The following is a 26629-nucleotide window of genomic DNA, read 5'->3' as shown; positions in this document are numbered from 1 at the left end:
TTTTCTAAAAGTGGTTGCACTGGGGTTTAGAGTATCCATCTTTACGTTGTTGCAGTCTATCTACAAATAATACCATACTACCCCACACACAAGGTAAGAATGTTGTAACTGTATACTCCGTTTAATACTCTCATGTATTTTTCTTCTATATACACATTAAATATCTCCTAATATATTGCGATTATGATTAAAGAGCCAATTACATTTCAAAGAAAATTAAAAGTGAGAACAGAAAGATCTTCTTTGTACCCATATATTTAACTTTTCCAGTGATTCTGATCCTTTGTATCGATTTGTATCGGTCAGGTTTCCATGTGCTATCATTTACTTTCACCTTGTTGAATTTCCTTTAACATTTCTTATAGGACATTTTGCCTTCTTTTTTTTTGACCTTCATTTTTGAAGGATATTTTCGCTGGATACATAATTCTAGATAACAGTTTTCCTTTAGTATTTTAAATATGTCATTCCATTGATTCCTGTCTTGCATCATTTCTGAAGGAAAGCCTGTTACCGTTTTTTATCTTTGTTCTTATAAACTGACAGGCAAGAAAGTCAGTGAATTACAGTAACAACACTACAGAGAAGCTTAGCCAAAACCAAAAGCTGGTTATTTGTAAACATTAATAGAATGGAAAAGTTCCAGAAGGACTGAGGAAGGAAAAAAAAAGAATTAAAAGGGAGAAACAGGTTTTAGACAACCTAGGTAAAATATTAAAATATGAACAATTTTTTGGAAAAAATGTGAAAACCCAGATGAAGTAGACATTCCTGAGAAAAGTAGAAAAAGGTTAAAATTGACAGAAAAAATCAAAGGCTTGAGTAGAACTGTCCTTTTTAAAGTGCCCAGCCAGGATACTGACCGTGTCCTGGAGAGGTAGGAGGTGGGGCTCGGACACCTGACCAAATTGAGGACTAACTAAAACAGGTAGGTCACGGGTGGAAGCCATTTTCCATAAGACATATCCACCAATATGTCATGTCAGTTTACCACTGCCATGGCAACACCCAGAAGTTACCGCCCCTTTCCATAGCAACAACCTGACGACCTGAAAGGTGCCACCCTTTTCCTAGAAATTTCTGCATTAACTACCCCTTAATTCACATATAGTTAAAACTGGGTATAAATATGAATGCAGACCTGCCTCTGAGCTGCAATTCTGGGCACACTGCCTATAGGGCAGCCCTGCTCTGCAAGGAGCGGCACCTCTGCTGCTGCTATACACTGCTGCTTCAATCAAAGCTGCTGTTTACCACTACCAGCTCACCCTTGAATTATTTCCTGGGCAAAGCCAAGAACCTTCCCAGGCTAAGTTCAAATTTGGGGGCTTGCCTGTCCTGCATCATTGGGGAAAGGTAGGAGTTGGGGTGGCAAGAGCTCCTCAGTAGCAGGCAAGAGGGCCTCAGCATGGAGCTGTGTGATTGGTGATTTCTCTTGAGATGCTGTGGCACCTGCATCCTTGGCAAAGGCTGGTGGAATAGACTGTGACTTCTGAAGCAACAGCTGCCTAAAATGAAGGTGCAGGCTCCAGAATTCTGGTCATTTGTCACAGAAAGATTGAAGAGCCTGACAGAATTATTTGTTAAAGAGAACTGTGAATTCAGAATAGCAGAAGGAGCAGTGAGGGATTTATTAAATGGAATAAGACCTCAAGATGTGGACTCTGCTACCATTGTTACCCCTATTCAAATGCAGGAGATGCTTCCGTCAGCTGGTATTTGGATGATGGACAGAAGAAAAGCACAGAACAATTACTGCCAGGCTTCGTGAAGACAACTTTGAAACTACTACACTCTGGATTGATGTTGTCACTGATGGAAGACAAGCTGAGGACAAATTCACAACTGACTAGGAGATGCTGAACACAAAGCTCTCTAGCAATCAATTCTATGTCTTTAGGTTTCGATGGTACTTTATCTAATTCAATGGTTATGGAGATGTTTTAAAATAAGAAAAGTTTGTTGGACATCAACAGAGTACAATAAAATTGTTTTTGAATTTTAAGGTAAGTCAGGTTTTGTGGGAGAACTGTAGACAAACCTGGTGACCATGGTCCTGAGAAGCAACTGCAAAGCCTGCAAAAGGCCTGGCTGGGCTATTAGGAGAAAGCATTTGGGTGGAACTAAAAAAGCTCTTATCAGTAAATATGTAAATCATTTGATTCACCTTATCTATGATCTTCATGTGGCTCCTTATGTAGGGGTAACTGCCAACGCAAGTTTAGAAGAATTTAACAAAGTCAGTAAAAATGTCGAAGGTTTTTCACCAAAGCCAATGACTCTTTTGGCCTCATTATTCAAAGTACAGAATGATGTTACAAAATTGGATTGGAGGTTGACGATTTCAAAATAAGAGAAAAACCTTGGCTTATTTACAGTTAAAAACAAAAGACTGAATTAAAGCAATAGATGGTTCAGAGCCACTGAAACCCTACCAAGACTTTCTTAGGGACTTTAGGGAACTTGCTGTGACTTCTTACATATGTGAACTACCGAAGAGCTAAGAAGAGCATCATCCCCTAAAGGAAGAGCAGCTGTGGTCCCTTCCTCCAGTTCCTATTCAGTGGGCACGACACCAGAAAAGTGGGCATTTCTTGGGGGAAAAGAAACCAGGGCTCTATTACAACAACTACAAGAACAGTGGAGAAAAAGTGGTTACCCAGGGGAAAAAGACGAACTTCTAAGTTACCTAAAGCTAGTGGGCTCACTACTAAAAAGTGGAAACTTTTTGGTAAGACCAGTTTATTGATTGCCCTCCCTCTTAGTGAGATGAAACTAGAGCAGCATAAAAGCCAGCCTAGATGACCTCTTTAGAAAAATAACGGTCTCGCCGGGCACGGTGGCTCACGCCTGTAATCCCAGCACTTTGGGAGGCCGAGACGGGCGGATCACGAGGTCAGGAGATCGAGACCATCCTGGCTAACACGGGGAAACCCTGTCTCTACTAAAAAATACAAAAAACTAGCCGGGCGTGGTGGCGGCGCCTGTAGTCCCAGCTACTCGGTAGGCTGAGGCAGGAGAATGGCGTAAACCTGGGAGGCGGAGCTTGCAGTGAGCCAAGATCGCGCCACTGCACTCCAGCCTGGGTGACAGAGCAAGACTCCCTCTCAAAAAAAAAAAAAAAGAAAAAAAGAAAAATAACGGTCTTATTTCGTGAAATATAATTATATTTTAGGCACTAAATTTAAGTCTACCCCCTCTTAATCTGATTTATATCATTGAATCTTCTAATTCTTTCAGAATAATTTCTATGAGAAGGGTAGAGTTGATTTCTCCTATTTTAATCTATTTAGACTTCTAAAAATTTTTGTTTTTGCATAGGATTGTGCTAAGATTGATCTTAAGAAAAGGTAATTGCCTTGAAGAAAAAATGTTTATTAACATTTGGAATGTTTATAAGTATCAGTTCTTATCTGAATTCCAAAATAAACTGTGCCTGAAAAGAAAATAAGAAAAAATATTAAAAGAACAAAAATTTTTAAAGATACTAAAATGACCAAGACTTACTAACAAATACAAAGACGCAGATAGCTCTCAAGTGAGTTCCACCCAATTTGCAAGAAACAGAACATCTATTTTATATACAGGTTGTTCCAAAACAACAGAAAAATAAGGAAAGATTTCCAACCTATTTTACCAGGCTAGTGTGACTTTGTTCCAAAACCAGGAAAGATAGACCACTGTAAAGAAATTAAAGGCCTTTTTAACTTATGAAAATATATCCCCTTCCCCTAAAATATTCTAGAAATAATATTAGCATAACTAAATTAAACATGCTACAATAACACTTCATGTTCAGGCAGACTTTTCTCAAAATGCAAGAATAGATTCAAGTGGATCAGAAAATCTATAATGAACCTCATTAATGTACTCATAATAATATCAACCATCACAGAAGAAGGACCCGATCGTGCTTAGCCCCTATTTATGATTTTTTTGATTATCAGAAAACTAGAGAACTTTTTTTTTTTTTTTTTTTTTATTATACTTTAAGTTCTAGGGTACATGTGCATAACGTGCAGGTTTGTTACATATGTATACTTATGCCATGTTGGTGTGCTGCACCCATCAACTTGTCAGCACCCATCAATTCATCATTTATATCATGTATAACTCCCCAATGCAATCCCTCCCTCCTCCCCCCTCCCCCCTCCCCATGATAGGCCCCAGTGCGTGATGTTCCCCTTCCCGAGTCTAAGTGATCTCATTGTTCAGTTCCCACCTATGAGTGAGAACATGCGGTGTTTGGTTTTCTGTTCTTGTGATAGTTTGCTAAGAATGATGGTTTCCAGCTGCATCCATGTCCCTACAAAGGACGCAAACTCATCCTTTTTTATGGCTGCATAGTATTCCATGGTGTATATGTGCCACATTTTCTTAATCCAGTCTGTCACAGATGGACATTTGGGTTGATTCCAAGTCTTTGCTATTGTGAATAGTGCCGCAATAAACATACGTGTGCATGTGTCTTTGTAGTAGAATAATTTATAATCCTTTGGGTATATACCCAGTAGTGGGATGGCTGGGTCATATGGTACATCTAGTTCTAGATCCTTGAGGAATTGCCATACTGTTTTCCATAATGGTTGAACTAGTTTACAATCCCACCAACAGTGTAAAAGTGTTCCTATTTCTCCACATCCTCTCCAACACCTGTTGTTTCCTGACTTCTTAATGATTGCCATTCTAACTGGTGTGAGATGGTATCTCATTGTGGTTTTGATTTGCATTTCTCTGATGGCGAGTGACGATGAGCATTTTTTCATGTGTCTGTTGGCTGTATGAATATCTTCTTTTGAGAAATGTCTGTTCATATCCTTTCCCCACTTTTTGATGGGGTTGTTTGTTTTTTTCTCGTATATTTGTTTGAGTTCTTTGTAGATTCTGGATATTAGCCCTTTGTCAGATGAGTAGGTTGCAAAAATTTTCTCCCATTCTGTAGGCTGCCTGTTCACTCTGATGGTAGTTTCTTTTGCTGTGCAAAAGCTCTTTAGTTTAATTAGATCCCATTTGTCAATTTTTGCTTTTGCTGCCGTTGCTTTTGGTGTTTTAGACATGAAGTCCTTGCCCATGCCTATGTCCTGAATGGTACTACCTAGATTTTCTTCTAGGGTTTTTATGGTATTAGGTCTAACATTTAAGTCTCTAATCCATCTTGAATTAATCTTCGTATAAGGGGTAAGGAAAGGATCCAGTTTCAGCTTTCTACTTATGGCTAGCCAATTTTCCCAGCACCATTTATTAAATAGGGAATCCTTTCCCCATTTCTTGTTTCTCTCAGGTTTGTCAAAGATCAGATGGCTGTAGATGTGCGGTATTATTTCTGAGGACTCTGTTCTGTTCCATTGGTCTATATCTCTGTTTTGGTACCAGTACCATGCTGTTTTGGTTACTGTAGCCTTGTAGTATAGTTTGAAGTCAGGTAGCGTGACGCCTCCAGCTTTGTCCTTTTGACTTAGGATTGTCTTGGCAATGCGGGCTCTTTTTTGGTTCCATATGAACTTTAAAGCAGTTTTTTCCAATTCTGTGAAGAAACTCATTGGTAGCTTGATGGGGATGGCATTGAATCTATAAATAACCTTGGGCAGTATGGCCATTTTCACGATATTGATTCTTCCTATCCATGAGCATGGTATGTTCTTCCATTTGTTTGTGTCCTCTTTGATTTCACTGAGCAGTGGTTTGTAGTTCTCCTTGAAGAGGTCCTTTACATCCCTTGTAAGCTGGATTCCTAGGTATTTTATTCTCTTTGAAGCAATTGTGAATGGAAGTTCATTCCTGATTTGGCTCTCTGCTTGTCTGTTACTGGTGTATAAGAATGCTTGTGATTTTTGCACATTAATTTTGTATCCTGAGACTTTGCTGAAGTTGCTTATCAGCTTAAGGAGATTTTGGGCTGAGACGATGGGGTTTTCTAAATATACGATCATGTCATCTGCAAACAGGGACAATTTGACTTCTTCTTTTCCTAACTGGATACCCTTGATTTCTTTCTCTTGCCTGATTGCCCTAGCCAGAACTTCCAACACTATGTTGAATAGGAGTGGTGAGAGAGGGCATCCCTGTCTTGTGCCAGTTTTCAAAGGGAATTTTTCCAGTTTTTGCCCATTCAGTATGATATTAGCTGTGGGTTTGTCATAAATGGCTCTTATTATTTTGAGATACGTTCCATCAATACCGAATTTATTGAGCGTTTTTAGCATGAAGGGCTGTTGAATTTTGTCAAAAGCCTTTTCTGCATCTATTGAGACAATCATGTGGTTCCTGTCTTTGGTTCTGTTTATATGCTGGATTACGTTTATTGATTTGCGAATGTTGAACCAGCCTTGCATCCCAGGGATGAAGCCCACTTGATCATGGTGGATAAGCTTTTTGATGTGCTGCTGAATCCGGTTTGCCAGTATTTTATTGAGAATTTTTGCATCGATGTTCATCAGGGATATTGGTCTAAAATTCTCTTTTTTTGTTGTGTCTCTGCCAGGCTTTGGTATCAGGATGATGTTGGCCTCATAAAATGAGTTAGGGAGGATTCCCTCTTTTTCTATTGATTGGAATAGTTTCAGAAGGAATGGTACCAGCTCCTCCTTGTACCTCTGGTAGAATTCAGCTGTGAATCCATCTGGTCCTGGACTTTTTTTGGTGGGTAGGCTATTAATTGTTGCCTCAATTTCAGAGCCTGCTATTGGTCTATTCAGGGATTCAACTTCTTCCTGGTTTAGCCTTGGGAGAGTGTAAGTGTCCAGGAAATTATCCATTTCTTCTAGATTTTCTAGTTGATTTGCGTAGAGGCGTTTATAGTATTCTCTGATGGTAGTTTGTATTTCTGTGGGGTCAGTGGTGATATCCCCTTTATCATTTTTTATTGCATCTATTTGATTCCTCTCTCTTTTCTTCTTTATTAGCCTTGCTAGCGGTCTGTCAATTTTGTTGATCTTTTCAAAAAACCAACTCCTGGATTCATTGATTTTTTGGAGGGTTTTTTGTGTCTCTATCTCCTTCAGTTCTGCTCTGATCTTAGTTATTTCTTGCCTTCTGCTAGCTTTTGAATGTGTTTGCTCTTGCCTCTCTAGTTCTTTTAATTGTGATGTTAGAGTGTCAATTTTAGATCTTTCCTGCTTTCTCTTGTGGGCATTTAGTGCTATAAATTTCCCTCTACACACTGCTTTAAATGTGTCCCAGAGATTCTGGTATGTTGTATCTTTGTTCTCATTGGTTTCAAAGAACATCTTTATTTCCGCTTTCATTTCGTTATGTACCCAGTAGTCATTCAGGAGCAGGTTGTTCAGTTTCCATGTAGTTGAGCGGTTTTGATTGAGTTTCTTAGTCCTGAGTTCTAGTTTGATTGCACTGTGGTCTGAGAGACAGTTTGTTATAATTTCTGTTCTTTTACATTTGCTGAGGAGTGCTTTACTTCCAATTATGTGGTCAATTTTGGAATAAGTGCGATGTGGTGCTGAGAAGAATGTATATTCTGTTGATTTGGGGTGGAGAGTTCTATAGATGTCTATTAGGTCCGCTTGGTGCAGAGATGAGTTCAATTCCTGGATATCCTTGTTAACTTTCTGTCTCGTTGATCTGTCTAATGTTGACAGCGGAGTGTTGAAGTCTCCCATTATTATTGTATGGGAGTCTAAGTCTCTTTGTAAGTCCCTAAGGACTTGCTTTATGAATCTGGGTGCTCCTGTATTGGGTGCATATATATTTAGGAGAGTTAGCTCTTCCTGTTGAATTGATCCCTTTACCATTATGTAATGGCCTTCTTTGTCTCTTTTGATCTTTGATGGTTTAAAGTCTGTTTTATCAGAGACAAGGATTGCAACCCCTGCTTTTTTTTGTTCTCCATTTGCTTGGTAGATCTTCCTCCATCCCTTTATTTTGAGCCTATGTATGTCTCTGCATGTGAGATGGGTCTCCTGAATACAGCAGACTGATGGGTCTTGACTCTTTATCCAGTTTGCCAGTCTGTGTCTTTTAATTGGAGCATTTAGTCCATTAACATTTAAGGTTAATATTGTTATGTGTGAACTTGATCCTGCCATTAGATATTAACTGGTTATTTTGCTCGTTAGTTGATGCAGTTTCTTCCTAGCCTCGATGGTCTTTACATTTTGGCATGTTTTTGCGATGGCTGGTACCGGTTGTTCCTTTCCATGTTTAGGGCTTCCTTCAGGGTCTCTTGTAAGGCAGGCCTGGTGGTGACAAAATCTCTAAGCATTTGCTTATCTGTAAAGGATTTTATTTCTCCTTCACTTATGAAACTTAGTTTGGCTGGATATGAAATTCTGGGTTTAAAATTCTTTTCTTTAAGAATGTTGAATATTGGCCCCCACTCTCTTCTGGCTTGGAGAGTTTCTGCCGAGAGATCTGCTGTTAGTCTGATGGGCTTCCCTTTGTGGGTAACCCGACCTTTCTCTCTGGCTGCCCTTAAGATTTTTTCCTTCATTTCAACTTTGGTGAATCTGGCAATTATGTGTCTTGGAGTTGCTCTTCTGGAGGAGTATCTTTGTGGCGTTCTCTGTATTTCCTGAATTTGAATGTTGGCCTGCCCTACTAGGTTGGGGAAGTTCTCCTGGATGATTTCCTGAAGAGTGTTTTCCAACTTGGTTCCATTTTCCCCCTCACTTTCAGGCACCCCAATCAGGCGTAGATTTGGTCTTTTTACGTAATCCCATACTTCTTGCAGGCTTTGCTCATTTCTTTTTCTTCTTTTTTCTTTTGGTTTCTCTTCTCGCTTCATTTCATTCATTTGATCTTCAATCGCTGATACTCTTTCTTCCAGTTGATCGAGTCGGTTACTGAAGCTTGTGCATTTGTCACGTATTTCTCGTGTCATGGTTTTCATCTCTGTCATTTCGTTTATGATCTTCTCTGCATTAATTAGTCTAGCTGTCAATTCTTCCACTCTTTTTTCAAGATTTTTAGTTTCTTTGCGCTGGGTACGTAATTCCTCCTTTAGCTCTGATAAGTTTGATGGACTGAAGCCTTCTTCTCTCCTCTCGTCCAAGTCATTCTCTGACCAGCTTTGATCCGTTGCTGGCGATGGGCTGCGCTCCTTTGCAGGGGGAGATGCGCTCTTATTTTTTGAATTTCCAGCTTTTCTGCCCTGCTTCTTCCCCATCTTTGTGGTTTTATCTGTCTCTGGTCTTTGATGGTGGTGACGTACTGATGCGGTTTTGGTATAGGTGTCCTTCCTGTTTGATAGTTTTCCTTCTGACAGTCAGAAGGACTGTCTGTTGGTCTGTTGGAGATTGCTTGAGGTCCACTCCAGACCCTGTTTGCCTGGGTATCAGCAGCAGAGGTTGCCGAAGATAGAATATTGCTGAACAGCGAGTGTACCTGTCTGATTCTTCCTTTGGAAGTTTCCTCTCAGGGGTGTACTCCACCCTGTGAGGTGTGGGGTGTCAGACTGCCCCTAGTGGGGGATTTCTCCCAGCTAGGCTACTCAGGGGTCAGGGACACACCTGAGCAGGCAGTCTGTCCGTTCTCAGATCTCAACCTCCGCGTTGGGAGATCCACGGCTCTCCCCAAAGCTGTCAGACAGAGTCGTTCGCGTCTGCACCGGCTCCTGCTACTTCCCCTGTTGGTCTTCAGCTGTGCGCTGTCCCCAGAGGTGGAGACTACAGAGACAGGCAGGCTTCCTTGAGCTGCTGTGAGCTCCACCCAGTTCGAGCTTCCCAGCGGCTTTGTTTACCTACTTAAGCCTCAGCAATGGCGGGCGCCCCTCCCCCAGCCTCGCTGCTGCCTTGCGGATAGATCGCGGCAGACTGCTGTGTTAGCAGTGAGGGATGCTTCGTGGGCGTGGGACCCTCCCGGCCAGGTGTGGGATATATTCTGGTGTGCCTGTATGCTTACAGCGCAGTATTGGGGTGGGAGTTACCCGATTTTCCAGGTGTTGTGTGTCTCAGTTCCCCTGGCTAGGAAAACGGATCCCCTTCCCCCTTGCGCTTCCAGGTGAGGCGATGCCTCGCCCTGCTTCAGCTCTCGCTGGTCAGGCTGCAGCAGCTGACCAGCACCGATTGTCCGGCACTCCCTAGTGAGATGACCCCAGTACCTCAGTTGAAAATGCAGAAATCACCGGTCTTCTGTGTCGCTCGCGCTGGGAGTTGGAGACTGGAGCTGTTCCTATTCGGCCATCTTGCTCCGCCCCCCGAGAACTTTTTTAATTTCAAAAAGGCTATGTGTCAGAAACCTATAGTAAGTGTCATAGGTAAAGGAAAGTTTACATAGATGCTAAGACCAGAAGAAAACACACGGATACTGTCTCCTAGCACTGATATAGAAAAATAAATTCAATAAAATACTATAATTTTAAAAGGTCTTTGTTTAGAACGTTCTATCTCTAGAAATCAAGGATGCTCAGAAAATCAAAGAGGAACTAGAGTTATGTAAAAAGTATTTCAGTCTATTAGAACAGAAACAATGAAAGAATAAAAACAAACTAAAGCAATAAAGCTGATTTAGCTGGAAAACAGTAATTTTTTTTGGAGTAAGAGCACCTTGGGAGGCTAAAGAGGGAGGCTGGCTTGAGGCCAGGAGTTTGAGACTAGCCTGGGCAACATAGAGAGACCCCATCTCAATAAAGAATTTTTTAAAAAATTAGCTGGGTGTGATAGTGCGTGACTATAGTCCGAGCTACTGGGGAGGCTAAGGCATGAAGATGGGTTGAGCCCAGGAGTTCGAGAGTACAGTAAGCTATGTCTGTGCCACTGCACTGCAGACTGGGCGACAGAGAGAGGGAGAGAGAGACCCTGTCCTGAAAAATAAACAATAAAAATAAACGAAATGGGAAATAAGATATCGAAGGTCAGGATAAAAAGATATAAAGAGGAATGAAAACGCACTGTGTTCTAACACACTTAAAGTGAATTTCAGAAAAGCGTAGATGTTTCAGTGGCTATTCGAACAGAAACTGCGACTGGGTCCTACAAAACCCACGAGAAAGAAAGGCATGGTCTTGACTCACTGGAATTACTGACAGCAAGATCCAAGAAATTACTGAGGAGATTGCTCCCAAATGTCTAGCCCCGCAACTGTCAGCGACTAACTGAAATCTAGTGAAGCAGAAATGCAGACTTTCTCCATCTTTCCCTCAGATATCACAGACTTTCTGCTATGGTCTGCTAGTTGGCAATGGGTAAGAAGTGCTGGTTTCTGGGGACATACTTTTGCTTGGGGTAACTATTGGAAGACCAGGAATTGGCTTGTTTTCTAACTTTGGTGTATGTGTGGGGTGGGGGTCAGTGTTTTGATAATCCTGTGTCCTGTTAACTTTTTTAATTTTAAGAAGTGAGGCACATCAGAGGTTTGGTATTGGGTGTTCCTGAAAGAAACACACACATTCCAGCAAGAGACAGTCCAGGCTGCAGCTGTTAAAAAAAAAAAAATCCTGACCCTACACAGGCACGAAGAGCCCCTCTAACTGGGATTGTGCAGAATAAGAAATCAGGGAGAATATATTTTGAATTTCAATTTATTTGAACATACATGGGCAAGAGAATTGGACTTTAATGCCTTTGGACTTTAATTTAAAATGCAATGTAATCTTTGGATTTTAAGATCTCCTCTGGGAATCTGATAATGAGATAGAATTAATATTCAAATATGGAGTGTCTCTTATGGGCATTTTATTATTACGATGAATGTAGGCCTTTCATTGGAGTATCTTAATACGGAATGAATTTTCCACCTTGAGGTCAAAGTGATTTTGCAGTTAATTAGATTTATGTGTTGTGCTGACCCACTTAAGAGTCTTCTGGGGGTAAAACCTCCACTCCTTAACAGTGCTCCAAGAGGAAAAAAAGGAGTGTAGTTGGCAAAGCAGCCTCATGAAGGTGGGAGCAGGATGGTCCTGACAAACTGAGCTTCTCTCCAAAGGAAGGACACGCTCCTACATCCCTAATGGCCAAAGCTACGCCCAACTCATCAGTGCACCACCACCACCATCACCACAAAGTGGCTGGACGGCTTAGAAGGCTCTCCCTCTCTTCTTCATGTCATGGAGAGAGCTGTATTAAATACTAACCCTTAACTTTTCCAGGCCCTTCACTGGCCCCTTCCCAGGGCGGTGACAATCGAATCCCTCTTTGAGTCGGGCTGTATAGCGTTTATAGAGCAGAGCAGCTATTTATTTGCTTGTCTCACTCTGTCATTAGACTCTGGGGCTTTCAATGACAAGAACCATGTTTCCACTCATCCTTGCATCCCTTGCCTGGTCCTGGGATACTTAACAATGATTTGGTGAAAAAAATATACGCGTGTGAGAGGCAAAAGCTCACCTTCCACCCTTGCAGGGTCCAAATACAACCAACAGATATGTACTGAATGAAACTTAGCCGGGGGGAGGCAGGTGAGTAAATTCATACCTAAAAATACATTTACAGATTATGGTAATTCCTATAAAAGAAATATTAAGATGGTCTACTAGAGATTGAGAGAGCGGCCACAGACGGTTTTAGAGGCTGGTCAGGTTAGAGGCTGGTCAGGTTAGAGGGGTGGTCAGGTTAGAGGCTGGTCAGGTTAGAGGGGTGGTCAGGTTGGAGGGGTGGTCAGGTGAGCCTTTCAGATCATGATGATGTACTGATACAGTCTGAAGAACCACTGACAGAGCAGTGACTCTCCATCCTTACTGTGAATCTACATCTCCCGGGGAGCTGTAAAAACTACCCATCTCTTGGCCCCACCTCATGCCAACCTAATCCGTATCTTGGGGGTGATGGTTCTGGCACAGATATATAGTTTAAAAGCTCCTGGCTGGGCATGGTGGCTCATGCCTGTAATCCTAGTGCTTTCGGAGGGTGAGGCGGGTGGATCACTTGAGGTCACAAATTCGAGACCAGTCTGAACAACCTGGCGAGACCTCATCTCTACAAAAAATTAAAACTTAGCTGCGTGTGGCATGTGAGCCTGTAGTCCCAGCTACCTGGGAGGCTGATGCGGGAGGATCGCTCAAGGGTTCAAAGCTCCAGGGAGCTTTGACTGTGCCACTGCACTGCAGCCTGGGCAGCAGAGGGAGACCATGTCTCTAACTAACGAATGAACTAAAACCTCCCTAGGTGACTCAGATTCACAGAAGGGTCAAATATAAAGTCTTGGAAATCAGGAAAAAAACTTAGATTTGCATGAAAAGGAGCAAGAGTGGCACCAAGAAGGCCAGTGAGGAAGCGGTTGTGGACGCTGAATGAAAGGTGATGCAGGCCTGAAGGCTGCGACAGCAGTGGGGACAGAAAGATGCAGGTGGATATGAGATATACGGTAAAGGTAGATCAGACACTAACTGCTCTCTAGGACAGTGGTGGTAAGAGAAAGAAACAACTGGAAGATTCTAAGAGTCTGGTTGAGCTGGATGTGTGGTGGGATCATTTGCTGAGAGGGCAAAGAAAAGATCTGGGGATGCGGGACTCAAGAGCACAGTTTGGGCATATTTTGCGGGAGGCACTTAGAGACGAGACACCTAAGTAAATGTTAGCAGTTATATATTTTCTATCTCTCATACATTGAGAATGTGAGCAGGTATGTCCCCTAGTGTGGAGCCCCCGGGACATGTCTGGGCTCAACAGGCATTCTGCTGTCATCTGCACACAAATGGCCCTTAAATCTAGGGCACTGGAAATCTCCTAAAGGGGGTAGATGGAGACAGCAAAGGGCTCAGGACATAAAGGTCTCAGGAGAGAAATCTTGTATATTGCTCCTTGTATAACCCTGGCATCGGCACCAAGTATTTGAGCAATCCACACTAAATATTGTAGGCAAATGTAAACACTCATTCCTGATAAGATTAATTTGTAAATGATATGAATATTTTTGTTCCTGGAAAAAGATCATCGGTCACTGAAATTGCACAAGATTTTCTTTAACAGTTCCAGTGATCATCAGATGATTTACCCACTGATTGTTTTCAGGGTAGCTTCTTTCAGAAATGTATTTCCAAACTGTGGGCTGTGAAATATGCAAATTTCCTACTGTGTTCTGTTAACATTATACAGGAATAACACACACATACATATATACCTCACTAAAGTGCATTAAATTATTTTAATTCCAACTGACTATTCTGTCCAAAGCTGGGATATGGGAAGAGCCACAGAAGTATTGATGAGAAAGTTCAACTCAAGACAAACGGACAGCATTCCTTCCCATACAGTAAGTCTACTGAGTACCCAAGGCCAAAAGAAGCAAATGCCAGGCTCGGGAACTGGAGGCTAGAAGGTAGGAAGGAAACTGCCAGGACACTCAGCATTTCCTGGGTCCTCCTGTCTCCCTAATGCCCTGAGGGAAAAGGGGCCAGGAGGCACATCAAGACACAGGGGTAGACAGAAAAAGGTACCACCTCCAGTTTTGGAGTCAATGAGAATTAAAGTCTGTTTCAGCTAGAGGATCGTCACCCTCAAATCTCACTGCAGCCCAGCTGAATACTCTAGGGTCTGACCCTTCTTTCAGGAGCCAAGCCCCAACCCTGAGATGAGGACAGATCCTATCCATGAAAATTCTCTGTGTTTTTCAATGAACATATATTAAATACTTATACTTAATTTGTTAAAAAATGAAGATCATCTTTATATATATAGTATTTTAGATCTTTTCATATAATAAAAATTCTTCGAAAATGTGTTTTTTTTTATAGAATATTCTATTCAGTCACTACGACCTCCATAATTTACTGAACATTTCAGGACATTTGCATCATGACTAAATTTTCAACAACAATGTAATGAGTATCCATATATACAATTTTTTTTAACCTCATCACTGATTATTTCCTTTGGAGAAATTCCCAAAAGAATTACTGGACAAAAACAAAACCAAACCATCTTTGACTGTCTTTGAGACATACCGTTAAAACGCCTCCCAAGAGGGTTCTCCCGATTCATACCACCCCTAGAACTGTCCATGCTTCCCTTTTTCTGACTGATGCTGCAGATTTTTTAAACTGCTTTTTTGATAGGTAAAAAATGTTATTTGGGGCTTTCCTTTGCCTTAAAGGAAGGTTGAGCATTCCTCCAGCTGCCTACATTTTATAAATTAAGATTTTATGAGATAAAGGCATTTAGTAGTACAAGTTTTGCTGACCAGCTGAGATGTGCCCACGGCATTGCACTTGGAGTGCGTACAAGACCTAAGTAAGGAAGAACCAATAATCCTTCCGACCAGGAAGCAACGCCCTGGCAGGATGGGTGATAAAGTGTGGGCTGCGCTGGCGCCCAGCTTCTCACACAAGGACTGCACCACTGCATGGGGCCTCAGTGGCCACACAGGAACACAGTGGGGCCGAGAATGTCAGAGACTGCACCCCATTAACTAACCCTGCTCCCCATGACACCTCCAAAAAGAAAGGAATCCAGAAAGAATGATACTGCAATTCCACGGCAAAACTCAATAGGGTAAAGTAGTAAGCAGCATTCTCCAAGCTTTTGTGACAAAATAAAGATGCTTTTCAAGAATAGTAATGGCAGAGGCTCTTAAAGTACCCAGAAGTACAAAAAACAATGTGATTAATACAAATATTCTCTGAGTTCAACTACCAAATTCCAGAAAAATTAGCAACTATCTTTTCTTTAGCAAACATTCACATCTGAATTTAGTGCAATTTCCTCATGAATTATTCAACTAGCAGATAAAATCTTTGTTTAAATAATGAATGAAATTAACTGACTTTTAAGAAGCTAGTTATATTTCTGATTACAAGATGAAAAAAATATTTGGTGAATGAATGTCGTATCACTGCATAGCTACAAAATTTGTCTGCTTTGTGCAAAACAACCAGAAACCTTAGTGCTAAATGTCAGAAAGGTATTTTCAACTGATTTGGAATGCAAAATATCTTCCCATGTTTGGTCCAGGAGGACATGGCTCGGAGGCTGCCAAGTATACCCCTCCTACAGGACGGTGCAGATCCTTGGCACAGGACTGTCTCTGACTCTCAGCCTCGCGGCTTCCTCAGACTTCCACAGAACAGGGGGTAATGGCAAGAAAGCAGGGATAGGACCCAGGAGCATTGAGTTAAGCCTGGCACTGCCACCTGCTCAGCCATGTGAACTTAGGTGAGTCGTTTTGGCCTCATGAAAAACAGGCCAAAAAGCTCTACTGCAAACAGAAGGTGTCATTTTAGTAAACGGTAAGAAAACAGAAAGTCATACACAATACCTGGCTTCTAGAAAGTGCTCAATAAAATGGGAGAATTTAATATCATCTTTTATTTGTCCTTCTGCTTAGGGCATTTTTGTTGCATTCTTTCTAAAGAACTTTAAACTAGCTGAATCGTAAGAAAAAAAGTATAAGCAGTGTTAGTTTTCCATTACTGTCATTTCTTTAAGACAGTTTAATTAGGCAAAATGTCAAAAGCTGGCCAGTGAAGTATTTAAAGAGCTAGATGAAAGATCCCCATTTTTAAGTAGAAGCAGGAGAAAATATGAATCAAGAAGTGAATTTATCTCTAATGTACTTGAGTGCACATTACTTAAAACTCCACTCTATTTAGTAGCCTCCCTAAAGTACCACAAGACATGACTTGAGAAAGCAACAATACCAGAAAGGGATGGGTAAACCATGGCAGCAGCAGAGAAAACAAAGCAGCTCTGAAAAGTTGTTTTGGCACATCTGTGCTAACATGCACAGCTACATTCAGAACAAAAATAACCCATACAGCAAGTTTTTAAAAATATGCATTCTGCCTCTGCTACTTGGGGTGCAATCCCCACCCATAATGCATCATCTACAATGTCATACTTCAGTGCCTGAACAAACAGAATTCTGTCATGAACACATTCAGTCTTTAATTTTTAACCCATGGACAGAATCTCAGTTGCTTGTTGTATTATGATAAGCTCCGTGCCATCAATAAATAATGCTTTGGAAACTGTTGATCAGCTTGCCCATGGTGTTTAAAAAATAAAAAAATAAAAGGCTTGCTGGAAACTCAAGTGTCCAGCCTGTGCTGGGAATCTACCACACAGCAGCCCTTGAAATGACTATCTGGAATGTGTAACAATAGCCAGGATGTCCATTTGGGCCCTGCTCTAAGCTGTGTGTCCCCTGGGCATAGGGAGGCAGTCGACAGGTGAGCCCACGGGAAGCCAACGTCCCGTCCCTTCTCCCCTGCCTGCCATCCACACCTCCTGACAGCCTAGCACAGACCTCCAAGGCGAGACATGTGGAAGCCCCACTGTTACCTGAGGCAGACTGTGCAATGTGACACTCGGGGTGCAGATTATAATTAGGGGACTATGTCTTACGAATCAAGATCATGTGTCTTAGAAACCGTGTTAGCTCTGCTTGAAAATGGGAAATAGGAGAGGGAAAGGAAACATACACCAAGTATCCTATTATATTACAAATCTCCTACATGCAAATATTTGGTATTCCTAATGATTTGCAAGGTAGAAAATGATGTTCCTAGGTGACAGATAAAGAAAATGAGATCTATAAGGGTTACCTTGCTCACGGTCACAGAGCTTAATGAGTGGCAAAGCCCAGATCTGCTTAATTTAAAAATGTACGCGTTTTTTTAAAAATTGCACCACACAAATTGCAGGTAACTATTTCGGGTTTTCAGAGAAGAGAGAATGGTTGAAATAACATGAAATGTGCTGGAAAACCTCAAAGCGTGCAACTGAAAGTGTTGAGGATTAAGAAGGGGAGAGGGACAGCCAATGACACAGACCTGGCCTGCTGTAGGACAGGGGCCGGCCTGCAAAGCAGTCAGGGACAAATGCGGGTAGTAGGCTGCCAGCCTCGGCAGACCTAGGAAGAGACCTCAAGTGCCAAACTCTCACCAGCCTTGACCTACAGGAAAGAAGTCTGACCGTTGCCTCAGTGCACTCGGGAATCGTGCCATCAGCATGATACAAACATGACGACAGCATTTTCAGGTACTTTTCCAAGACCTATTTCTCTGTGTGCTAACACCTGGCACCTGGCGCGTCTTTTAATCTTCTATTTATTTATTTGATAAACATTTAAAAGAAAGCTACTTTGTGACAGACCTTGTATTGGGGATTAAAAGGTGAATCAGACACAGGTACTGCTCTTACCAATGTCAGGATGTGGGTGGGGACAAGGGAGAGAGAAGGCCCCACAGACAAGCAAGAAGCACCATTCACATCCAGCACTGGGGGGAAACACTAAGGCCCGTGGGAACACAGAAGAGGACACCTGACTCGGCCAGGAAGGCCCAATCAGCGGCGGCCCTGAAGGCCAAGCTTACCAGTTTCAACTTTGTCCTGAAGGCAACAGAAAGAATTTTCGGAGACTGGTGTCTCCGAAAAGAACACAGAGTTGTACCCCCCCATGCAAGGATTCATGTTTTGCGATTTTCGGTTACCCGTGGTCTGAAACTATTAAGTGGAAAATTCCTAAAATAAACAACTCCTGTTTTTTAAGTTGTGCGCCATGCTGAGAGCATAAGAAAACCTCTCATCATCCCTCCCAGGGCTTGGATCCTCCCTCATCCGGCACATCCACACTATCCATGCTCCCCAGCCATTCTGCCATGGTATCACAGTGCTTGTGTTCATGGAACCCTTATTTTACTTCACAATCACCTCAGAGTACAAGAGTAGTGATACCGCCAATTTGAACATGCCAAAGAGAAGCCATAAAGTGCTTCCTGGCCGGGCGCGGTGGCTGAAGCCTGTAATCCCAGCACTTTGGGAGGCCGAGACGGGCGGATCACGAGGTCAGGAGATCGAGACCATCCTGGCTAACATGGTGAAACCCCGTCTCTACTAAAAATACAAAAAACTAGCCGGGCGACGTGGCGGGCGCCTGTAGTCCCAGCTACTTGGGAGGCTGAGGCAGGAGAATGGCGTGAACCCGGGAGGCGGAGCTTGCAGTGAGCTGAGATCCGGCCACTGCACTCCAGCCTGGGCGGCAGAGCGAGACTCTGTCTCAAAAAAAAAAAAAAAAAAAAAAAAAAAAAGTGCTTCCTTTCAGTGAAAAGGTCAAAGTTCTAGACTTAAGAAAAAAACTGTACGCTGAGGTTGCTAAGATCAATAATAGTATGAACAAATCTATCTGTGAAATTGTAAGCAATCTATTGTTGTAATTGTTCTAGTTTATCATTAGTTGCTGTTGTTAATCTCTTACTGTGCCTAATTTATAAATTAAACTTTACCACAGGTATGTATGCATAGGACAAAACTCACATACATAGGGTTTGGTACTATCCTCAGTTTCAACATCTACTGGGAGTCTTGGACTATATCCCCCATGGGTAAGAAGAGATGACTATAAACATTTCTTTAACATTTAATTTATTACAGTAAAGTGCATAAATCTTACATGTATCACTTATACAAGTTTTATATATGTAGGCAGATGTGTAACTACCACTCATATAGTGACAGAGAACATTCCAGCACCAGAGACTCCCTTGTGTCCTCTCCCAGTTCATAACCCCTACTAGAAGTTAGTATTCTAACCTCTATCGTCCTACATTACTTTGGCCACTTCTGGGATTTTGGATCAATGGAGTCATACAGTAGGCACTCTCTTGCGCCCAGCTGCTGCACATCCCAGAAGCTTCCTCTGTCACCACTGTGTAATACTCCCCTGTATGAATACCATAATGTATTTATCCACTCCATTAGTGATAGACACGTGGGTTGTTTCCAGTTTTGGGCTATTATAAATTAGGCTGCTATGAACGTTTGTGTACATGGCTTTTGGTGGACATGAGCACTCATTTCTACAGGATATATACCAGTGTAATTGCTGGTTTAGCAAAACAATATATTTAGCAGAAACACTGTCACTTTTGTTGAAAATGCTGGTTGATGTATCCTGGACTAAGGCCAATAGCCTGGAATCATGAAGAATAAAAGACTGATAAGAGATCCTTTCTTGTTTTAACAGGAGTGATGGGTTAATGGGATCACGGAAATTTCCAGAGTTGAGTCATTTGCTATTCAAAAGCTATACCAAAGAAACGCAATCCAGTCTTGACCCTCTTGAATTTCTAGGTTTATGGTTTTTGCCAAATTGAGGAAATTATTCTTTTGAATACTTTTTCGGCCTTTTATTAAAGTCCCACATATCCCTGAAGCTTGGTTAACTTTTTTGTACAGTCTATTTTCTTTTTGTTGTTCAGACAGGATAATTTTTACTCCATCCTCCAGTTCACTGATTTTTTCTTCTGGCATCTCCATTCTGCCACTGAACCCAATCACTGAGTTTTGGCTTTTTATTTCAGGTTGCTGTCTTTTTCGGTCCTAAAATTTCCACGTGGCTTCTCTTTGTACCTTCTATTTCTTTGCTGAGATTTTTTCATTTGTTTCCAGTGTGGTCCTAATTGCTTACAGAAGCATTTCTATGATGGATGCTTTGAAATCCTCATCAGATTATTCCAACATCCATGTCATCATCTTGGTATTGGCATCTGTTGACTGCCTTTGCTCACTCAAGCTAAGATTTTCCTGGTCCTTGGTGTAACCCATGATTTTTAATTGTAATCTAAACATTTGGGTGTAGTGGTATGAGAAGACTGAATCTTAAGTTTAAGTCTCCTATTTTAGCAGAGCTCATTCAACACTAGCACATGGAAGGCAGAGCAGCTCACTACTGCCAGGCTGTGGTGAAGATCTAGGTCTCTCACTCAACCTCCTTTGACACCTGGGGAGAGGGGGGTGCCTCACTACTGCTGGGCAGAGCTGGTTGTTCGTGCTCCCTGACAGTGCAGCTGGGTGGGGTTTGGGGAATGCCTCATTACTGCCCAGTAGGGATAAAAACCTGGCTCTCAGCTCCATCTTCTCTGACACCACCTGGCAGGGGTGAGGGGTGCCTCATTATAAGCAGGGGAAGGTTTCTATTTAGGCTCCCCATTCGGCCTTTGTTGGTGGGCTGGGGCCACATTCTTTTCCGTGGTGTTTGGTTGAAATAGGGCACTTATTGTCTAAAAGTTTTCTGTCTTAAGTTGCCCCCTTCTTGGTCCTTTGGGGAGAAAGAGTGAGCTTTCCTCGGGGCCTTCTGGTCTGCACCCATTGGTGTTTCTGGATTGACAGCTTCTCTAACATTAATCAGTCGGAGAAAACCCAGGGAACTTGCCACCTTGTCGTTTCTGAGTCCCAAGGCCCCTTGCCAGTATGCCATCTTCTCCCTACCTGTCAGTGTTTCCATGATTGCTTCATATATGATGACAGGGTTCTGGATGTATTTAGCTGGAGAGATTCAGGGAAGCGCATCTGTACCACCCTAATCCAGAACCCCAAGTCCAATCCCCAACGTACTGTTTTTAAGGTGCCAAAGGACTTCCATTCGCAAATGAAGACACAAGTCAATGATCCAGGTTTAGATTTCAGAAGATTAGGATATATTTGTGCAAACAAAAATAAAGGCAGTTGTTATGTACTAAGCATTTGCCAGCACTGTTCACACGGTTCACGTTACATGTAGTATCTGACCTAATCTTCCCTATGAGCCTCTGAGGCAAGACTTCCTGTTATCCCACTCTACAGAGGGTGAAAGAGGCTGGCACAGGGTCACGTCCACTCCACAGCAGGGCCAGGGTTGAACCTAGTCTGCCTGACTCCAGAGCCAGATCTCCTCCCATCACACTGCATAAATTCTGAAACGGGCAACAAGGGGGCTTTCACACCCTGCTCTCACGAGAGAAAACAGTCCGGCGGGCACAGTGGCTCATGCCTCTAATCCTAGCAATTTGGGAGGTTGAAGCAGGTGGGTCATTTGAGGTCAGGAGTTCAAGACCAGCCTGGCCACCATGGTGAAACCCCATCTCTACTAAAAATACAAAAATCAGCTGGGCGTGGTGGCGCACACCTGTAATTCCAGCTACTCCAGAGGCTGAGGCAGGGTAATCGCTTGAACCTGGGAGGTGGAGGTTGCAGTGAACCAAGATCGTGTCACTGTACTCCAGCCTGCGTGACAGAGCGAGACTCCGTCTCAAAAAAAAAGATGATACAGTCTGCCTTTTTATCCGTATAAGCCTTTGTATTTGGAATTTCATGAATGTAGAATACTTAGATATGAAAACTCATAGATAATATTAAGTTTAAATGTTTAAGTGCAAGGACTCCTGATTGGTAAAATTATTAGAGTATACTTTTCCACTTTACTTCTTTATCAACCAGAGATTCTTTTTCAAAAAATATTATTAATTCCTAAATATTTTGAAAATGAAAACTCCAGAAGAATGGCATATTTCCAAATAAAGTACCAATGATTCTTTTTCTTTATACTCTCAAAAAGTATGTACGAATTCTATTTCATCTCTGCTAGATTAGTTTTCTTGTCTGTAACCATGCAAGGCAATACAGAATTGGTCATTTCACAGCATCTGTGCTTTCAGATCTCAACTTTTCTTACAGGGTTATGTGCCAAAGGAAGAGCGTTAGAGGAAAAAGGATACTACATAAACACCACATAAAAATGACAAGGATGCCTACTGAGGCCTGAAATCACTACTGGTTGCGTCCTGCAAGACGGCCACTCACCCCAACAGCAAGTCTAGTCTCGCTCCCAGCTGTGGAGGTTGCCCTCCTTAAAAGAACAACAACAACAAAAGCCCAACATAACCCTCTTCCTTCCAGTTCATCTTTAGTCTTCTGAATTATACTCTGGAGTCTCAGAATGCCAGAACTGGAAAGTGCCTTCAGTGACTATGTGGTCCAACAAAAATCATACTTCTACTTACAGAGAAGGCCCATGAAAGAAAATTATCCTCATTAAGAAGCTGAAGAAACTGATAATTTCTCAAGATGAGTGGGGCCCTGTTACTCCAATATTATGCATTCTGTACTTAGAAACATGAAGAAATAAAGGTGTTGCTTCATTACGAAAGGGAAGAAGTGGCGGCTTCTTGCAGGAGAGAACAACGCAAAGCTTTATTTTGGGGAATCTGGTCACAGAGAAAATTCATAAATCTCACACTCAGAGCTGAAAAGAGCCTGGAAAACCTCAGTCCAGTCTCCTTACTTTACAAATGAGGAATACAGCAAAATTATTTTCCCCAACTCATACAATCAGGAGCTTCTAGATCCTCTGATACTCCGTATTCATTCCACTCACCAGACATGACTGAGTGCCAAGATGGAGAGTGCTCACATCCTAGGACCTTTCTGTACAAATATCAAATTAATTAATTATCAAAATTGAATGTATACAAAGAAACTAGTATTAATGTCATATATTAATCAAATGTTTACTTTTTCCATTCTCATCTTTTCCATCTAAGCCATCCTGTGTACTAAGAACAATCCTGTCAACCTCAGACTGCTCTTAGCTGGGAAATCAGTGACACTATTTTATTTACTTAATGGAGAATCCTAATTTCATACAAGCTCCTTTCTCTCTTTTTTAGGCTAATTGTACCAGATATATGCCCAATTACTTCTAATCATTCATTATTTCAATAAAAACCTCAAGAATAGTAAACATGGAATTATAAGGGTTCCAACTCTGAACAGAGGTTCTACTTTGTTTTACACATTAACAACCCTATATCTGGCGTCATAATAATAACGAACATCACGGAGCATGTATTCTACTTATGCTTTACAGGTATCATATATTAATTCATCTAATCCTCCCTACTAGGCATCTACCATCATCCTCATAAAGGGAAGCTTCACTGAGACGCAAGCTCTATGAGGGCCAGTATTTGTCCACTGCTGTATTTCCTGAGCCTGGAACAGTGCCTGGCACATAGTAAGTTCATAATACATATTCAATGAGTAAATGGATAAATGACATATTAATGTACAAAGAGGTTACAGAACATGATCGATGTCATACAGCTATTGCATAACAGAGCTGGGATTCCAACGACTGAGTTTTTTATTGCATTAAGTCAGGGGCCAGCAAACTTTTTCTGTAAAGGGCTAGAAAATACATAGTTAAGACTCTGCAAACCATACAGTCTCCACTGCAACTATTCAACTGTGCTGCTGTAGTATGAGAATGGCCACAGGCAATATTAAACAAAGGGACACAGCTATGTCCCAATAAAAATTTATTTACAAATAGAGGCCGACAGCATAGTCTGCCAACCCCTACATTAAATCTTCATAAGAATCAAGGTCTTTCCACTACATCTCATGGTCTCTATGAAAGGGAGACTTGCAGACCAACCATGCAGTAAGAATTTGCTTTTGCATTTTTAGGCTATAAAGCAGAATCTCAACTCTCATTTGCATCCTGGAAATCAGAACCATGACTCCAGCAGGCAGCTAGAGCTTAAGTGCACAGGCAGGTGTGGAGGGGTGCGTGCAAGTGCACAGACATAGTTAATCCAAAATCTGTTTTCACAAGAAAATCTGACCTTACATTAAGTACTGTGATCTGGAAACAATGCAAAGACTCCATCTGGAAGACAGGCAGGGCACAGGATTGGCCATTTCTGTTCTCATAAGGAAAACAGCCTAACCAAACTAAACACTAACCTGGTTAAACGTGAGGCTGAACATAGCTGAATGCATTAATCATCAGACAGGACAATAAAGGAAAATATGCAAGCTCTCTCCTAACTGTTTACCACTTGTATTTTTCTTGGAACAGAAATGCATTTTATATATTATATGAACCTGTAAAAAACACATACCTGGTAAAACATTTGAACACATACTCAGAGAATATTAAAACATGAAATATTTCATCATCATTAAAGAATTTTGGGTTCACAAAGGTTTAAACACCCACCCGACTCCAGCTATGGTAACAACGACATAACAGAAACTAAACAGCACTTTATGCTAACTGGATATAATCTTGATAATTATAGGCTATTCAGTATGTAACGAAGTATGACAAACCTCTCCCTGAGGCTGATCCATCTCAGTAAGTAAGGTGTCACTTAGAAGCAACATGGCAAAGTTTGAACAGGAAAACCCAAATGAATTATTTTCTGAAATATAACAGTAGCTTTCTGGTTTATTTAAAAGTAATGCTCATGCAAACATAAAATCATTCAAGTTCAACGTTGTCCATTATTCAAATGACATATTATTTGCCTCAAAAAGTTCAATACATTTATTGAGAAATTATATGCAAAAATGATGCATAGGAATAAAAAGCTGAAAACGGTGTAGATTCTTCCATGAAGAAACTTTAAAACACTCTTATTTTTCTCAGAATCACTGGCAAAAACATAATTTAATTAGAATACCAATGCTTAAAAAAACAGTGGCAGCAGCAGTTAGTATTTTGGGTGATATTCATATATCAAGCATTACGTTATATACTTTACATATATTATCTTTTGTTTTTACAGCAATGCAGCAAGACATAATGCACGCATTATTTTTATTTTCTCCACTGAGAAAGTTAAGGCTCAATTACTTTTGCCCCAGATCACACAACTAGTGGGCAGCTGAGCCATGCAGGCTTCAGAACCTGGTTGCCTGGCCTTCAAGTCCAAATTTCTCTTCCATATCACAGTTTAATTCCCTTAGAGCAGGGTTCCAACTTTGACATTTAAAAAAAAAAGAAAAAAGGTATCAGGGAGTGTAAATTGTACGAAAAACTTTGTATGGTGGTGGGTGTGTGAACTTTCCTGAGACAGGAAAATTTTAAGGGGGAAAAAAATGAAGGGTAGTCAGACAAAATATCCGTGTCACGCATCACACCCGCAGATATGATCATCTTCGTTTCAAACACCTTTTTCAGTGATGTGCTCATGAAAGTGCTTTATAGAATGGAAAGTGCTATCAAGAGATTAGTTCTTATTAACAAATCAACCAATGGGTGGTTTATGATTAAGGTAGCCATGCTCCACATTAAGTTTTAGACAGAAAGAAATGGAAACAATTACTGAAGCCTTTACACAACGGGTGTTTTTTTTTTTTTTTTATTCTGCAAAATATTACCTCTGGTTAACCATAGGCTTACAGAGAATATCTTGATTTTGAGGTCATGAAAACTAAAGTTCAGAAAGGTAATAGGACATGCTGAAGGGTGTTCATGCACAGCCCTGGGCTCTCTCAGTCGGGTCACCCTCTAGCACACGGGTCATGTGTGGGCCAAGGACGGAACCAATGGGCTGTGGAGTGGCCATGGATGTCGGTGCCCACGGCGGCTCGGCTTAATCTCCGGGAGCTCCAGGTTTCAAACAACAGCAAAAGGATATTAATGTTACCTCACAGGCTGGCTGTGAGGGGCTGAATGATATAACAGGTTAAAGGTTGTAGAAATATTTCTCATTAGTGCTACTGTGCTGAATAAATTGAAGATCCAGGTCATGACATAAGGCACTAATGAAGAAATAAAAACTTTAAGCATGGAAACTACTCAAATGCTGTTTTTCACTAAACCTCTCTCAATAACAATACTGCAAGTCACATTTTTATTATAAACAGTCACACTAAGGAGAAAAACAGTGTTATTATGCAGGCTAACACTGCCGAAAGCCACATTTGGCAGTCACCTAATTCTAACCATATTTTCCAGTATTAACTGCATTTTAATAAAACTGAAACACTACCAAATAATCATTTCTGAACCTGCTTCAACAAGCAAATAAGAAAATGTTTGAACAGAATAAAGACAACTAAATATGGACTAAATATAAACTTTCAGCAAGCACCCATCCCTTCTACAAACCCTCACAATGTTTGTGTTGTCCAACTTTAGTCTCAATTTCTTACAAAATCTCCATCGAGCCACTTAAGAGAGGGAGCATCTAGCT

General features: G+C 41.4%; 1 protein-coding gene and 1 pseudogene across 1 annotated transcript in view; one reads left to right on the top strand and one right to left on the bottom strand.

Annotated features, from left to right (window-relative positions):
* ATXN10 (ataxin 10) overlaps positions 1–26629 on the bottom strand; it is a 187307-nt gene that overhangs the window by 51888 nt on the left and 108790 nt on the right. The window lies entirely within an intron of this gene.
* On the top strand, positions 901–26030 carry LOC104675308 (annotated as a pseudogene).

Source organism: Rhinopithecus roxellana, chromosome 13 (genome assembly GCF_007565055.1).
Source record: "Rhinopithecus roxellana isolate Shanxi Qingling chromosome 13, ASM756505v1, whole genome shotgun sequence".
Classification (NCBI taxonomy): domain Eukaryota; kingdom Metazoa; phylum Chordata; class Mammalia; order Primates; family Cercopithecidae; genus Rhinopithecus; species Rhinopithecus roxellana.
Note: the sequence above shows the minus strand (reverse complement) of the source record. Positions and strands in the feature narration are given on the sequence as shown.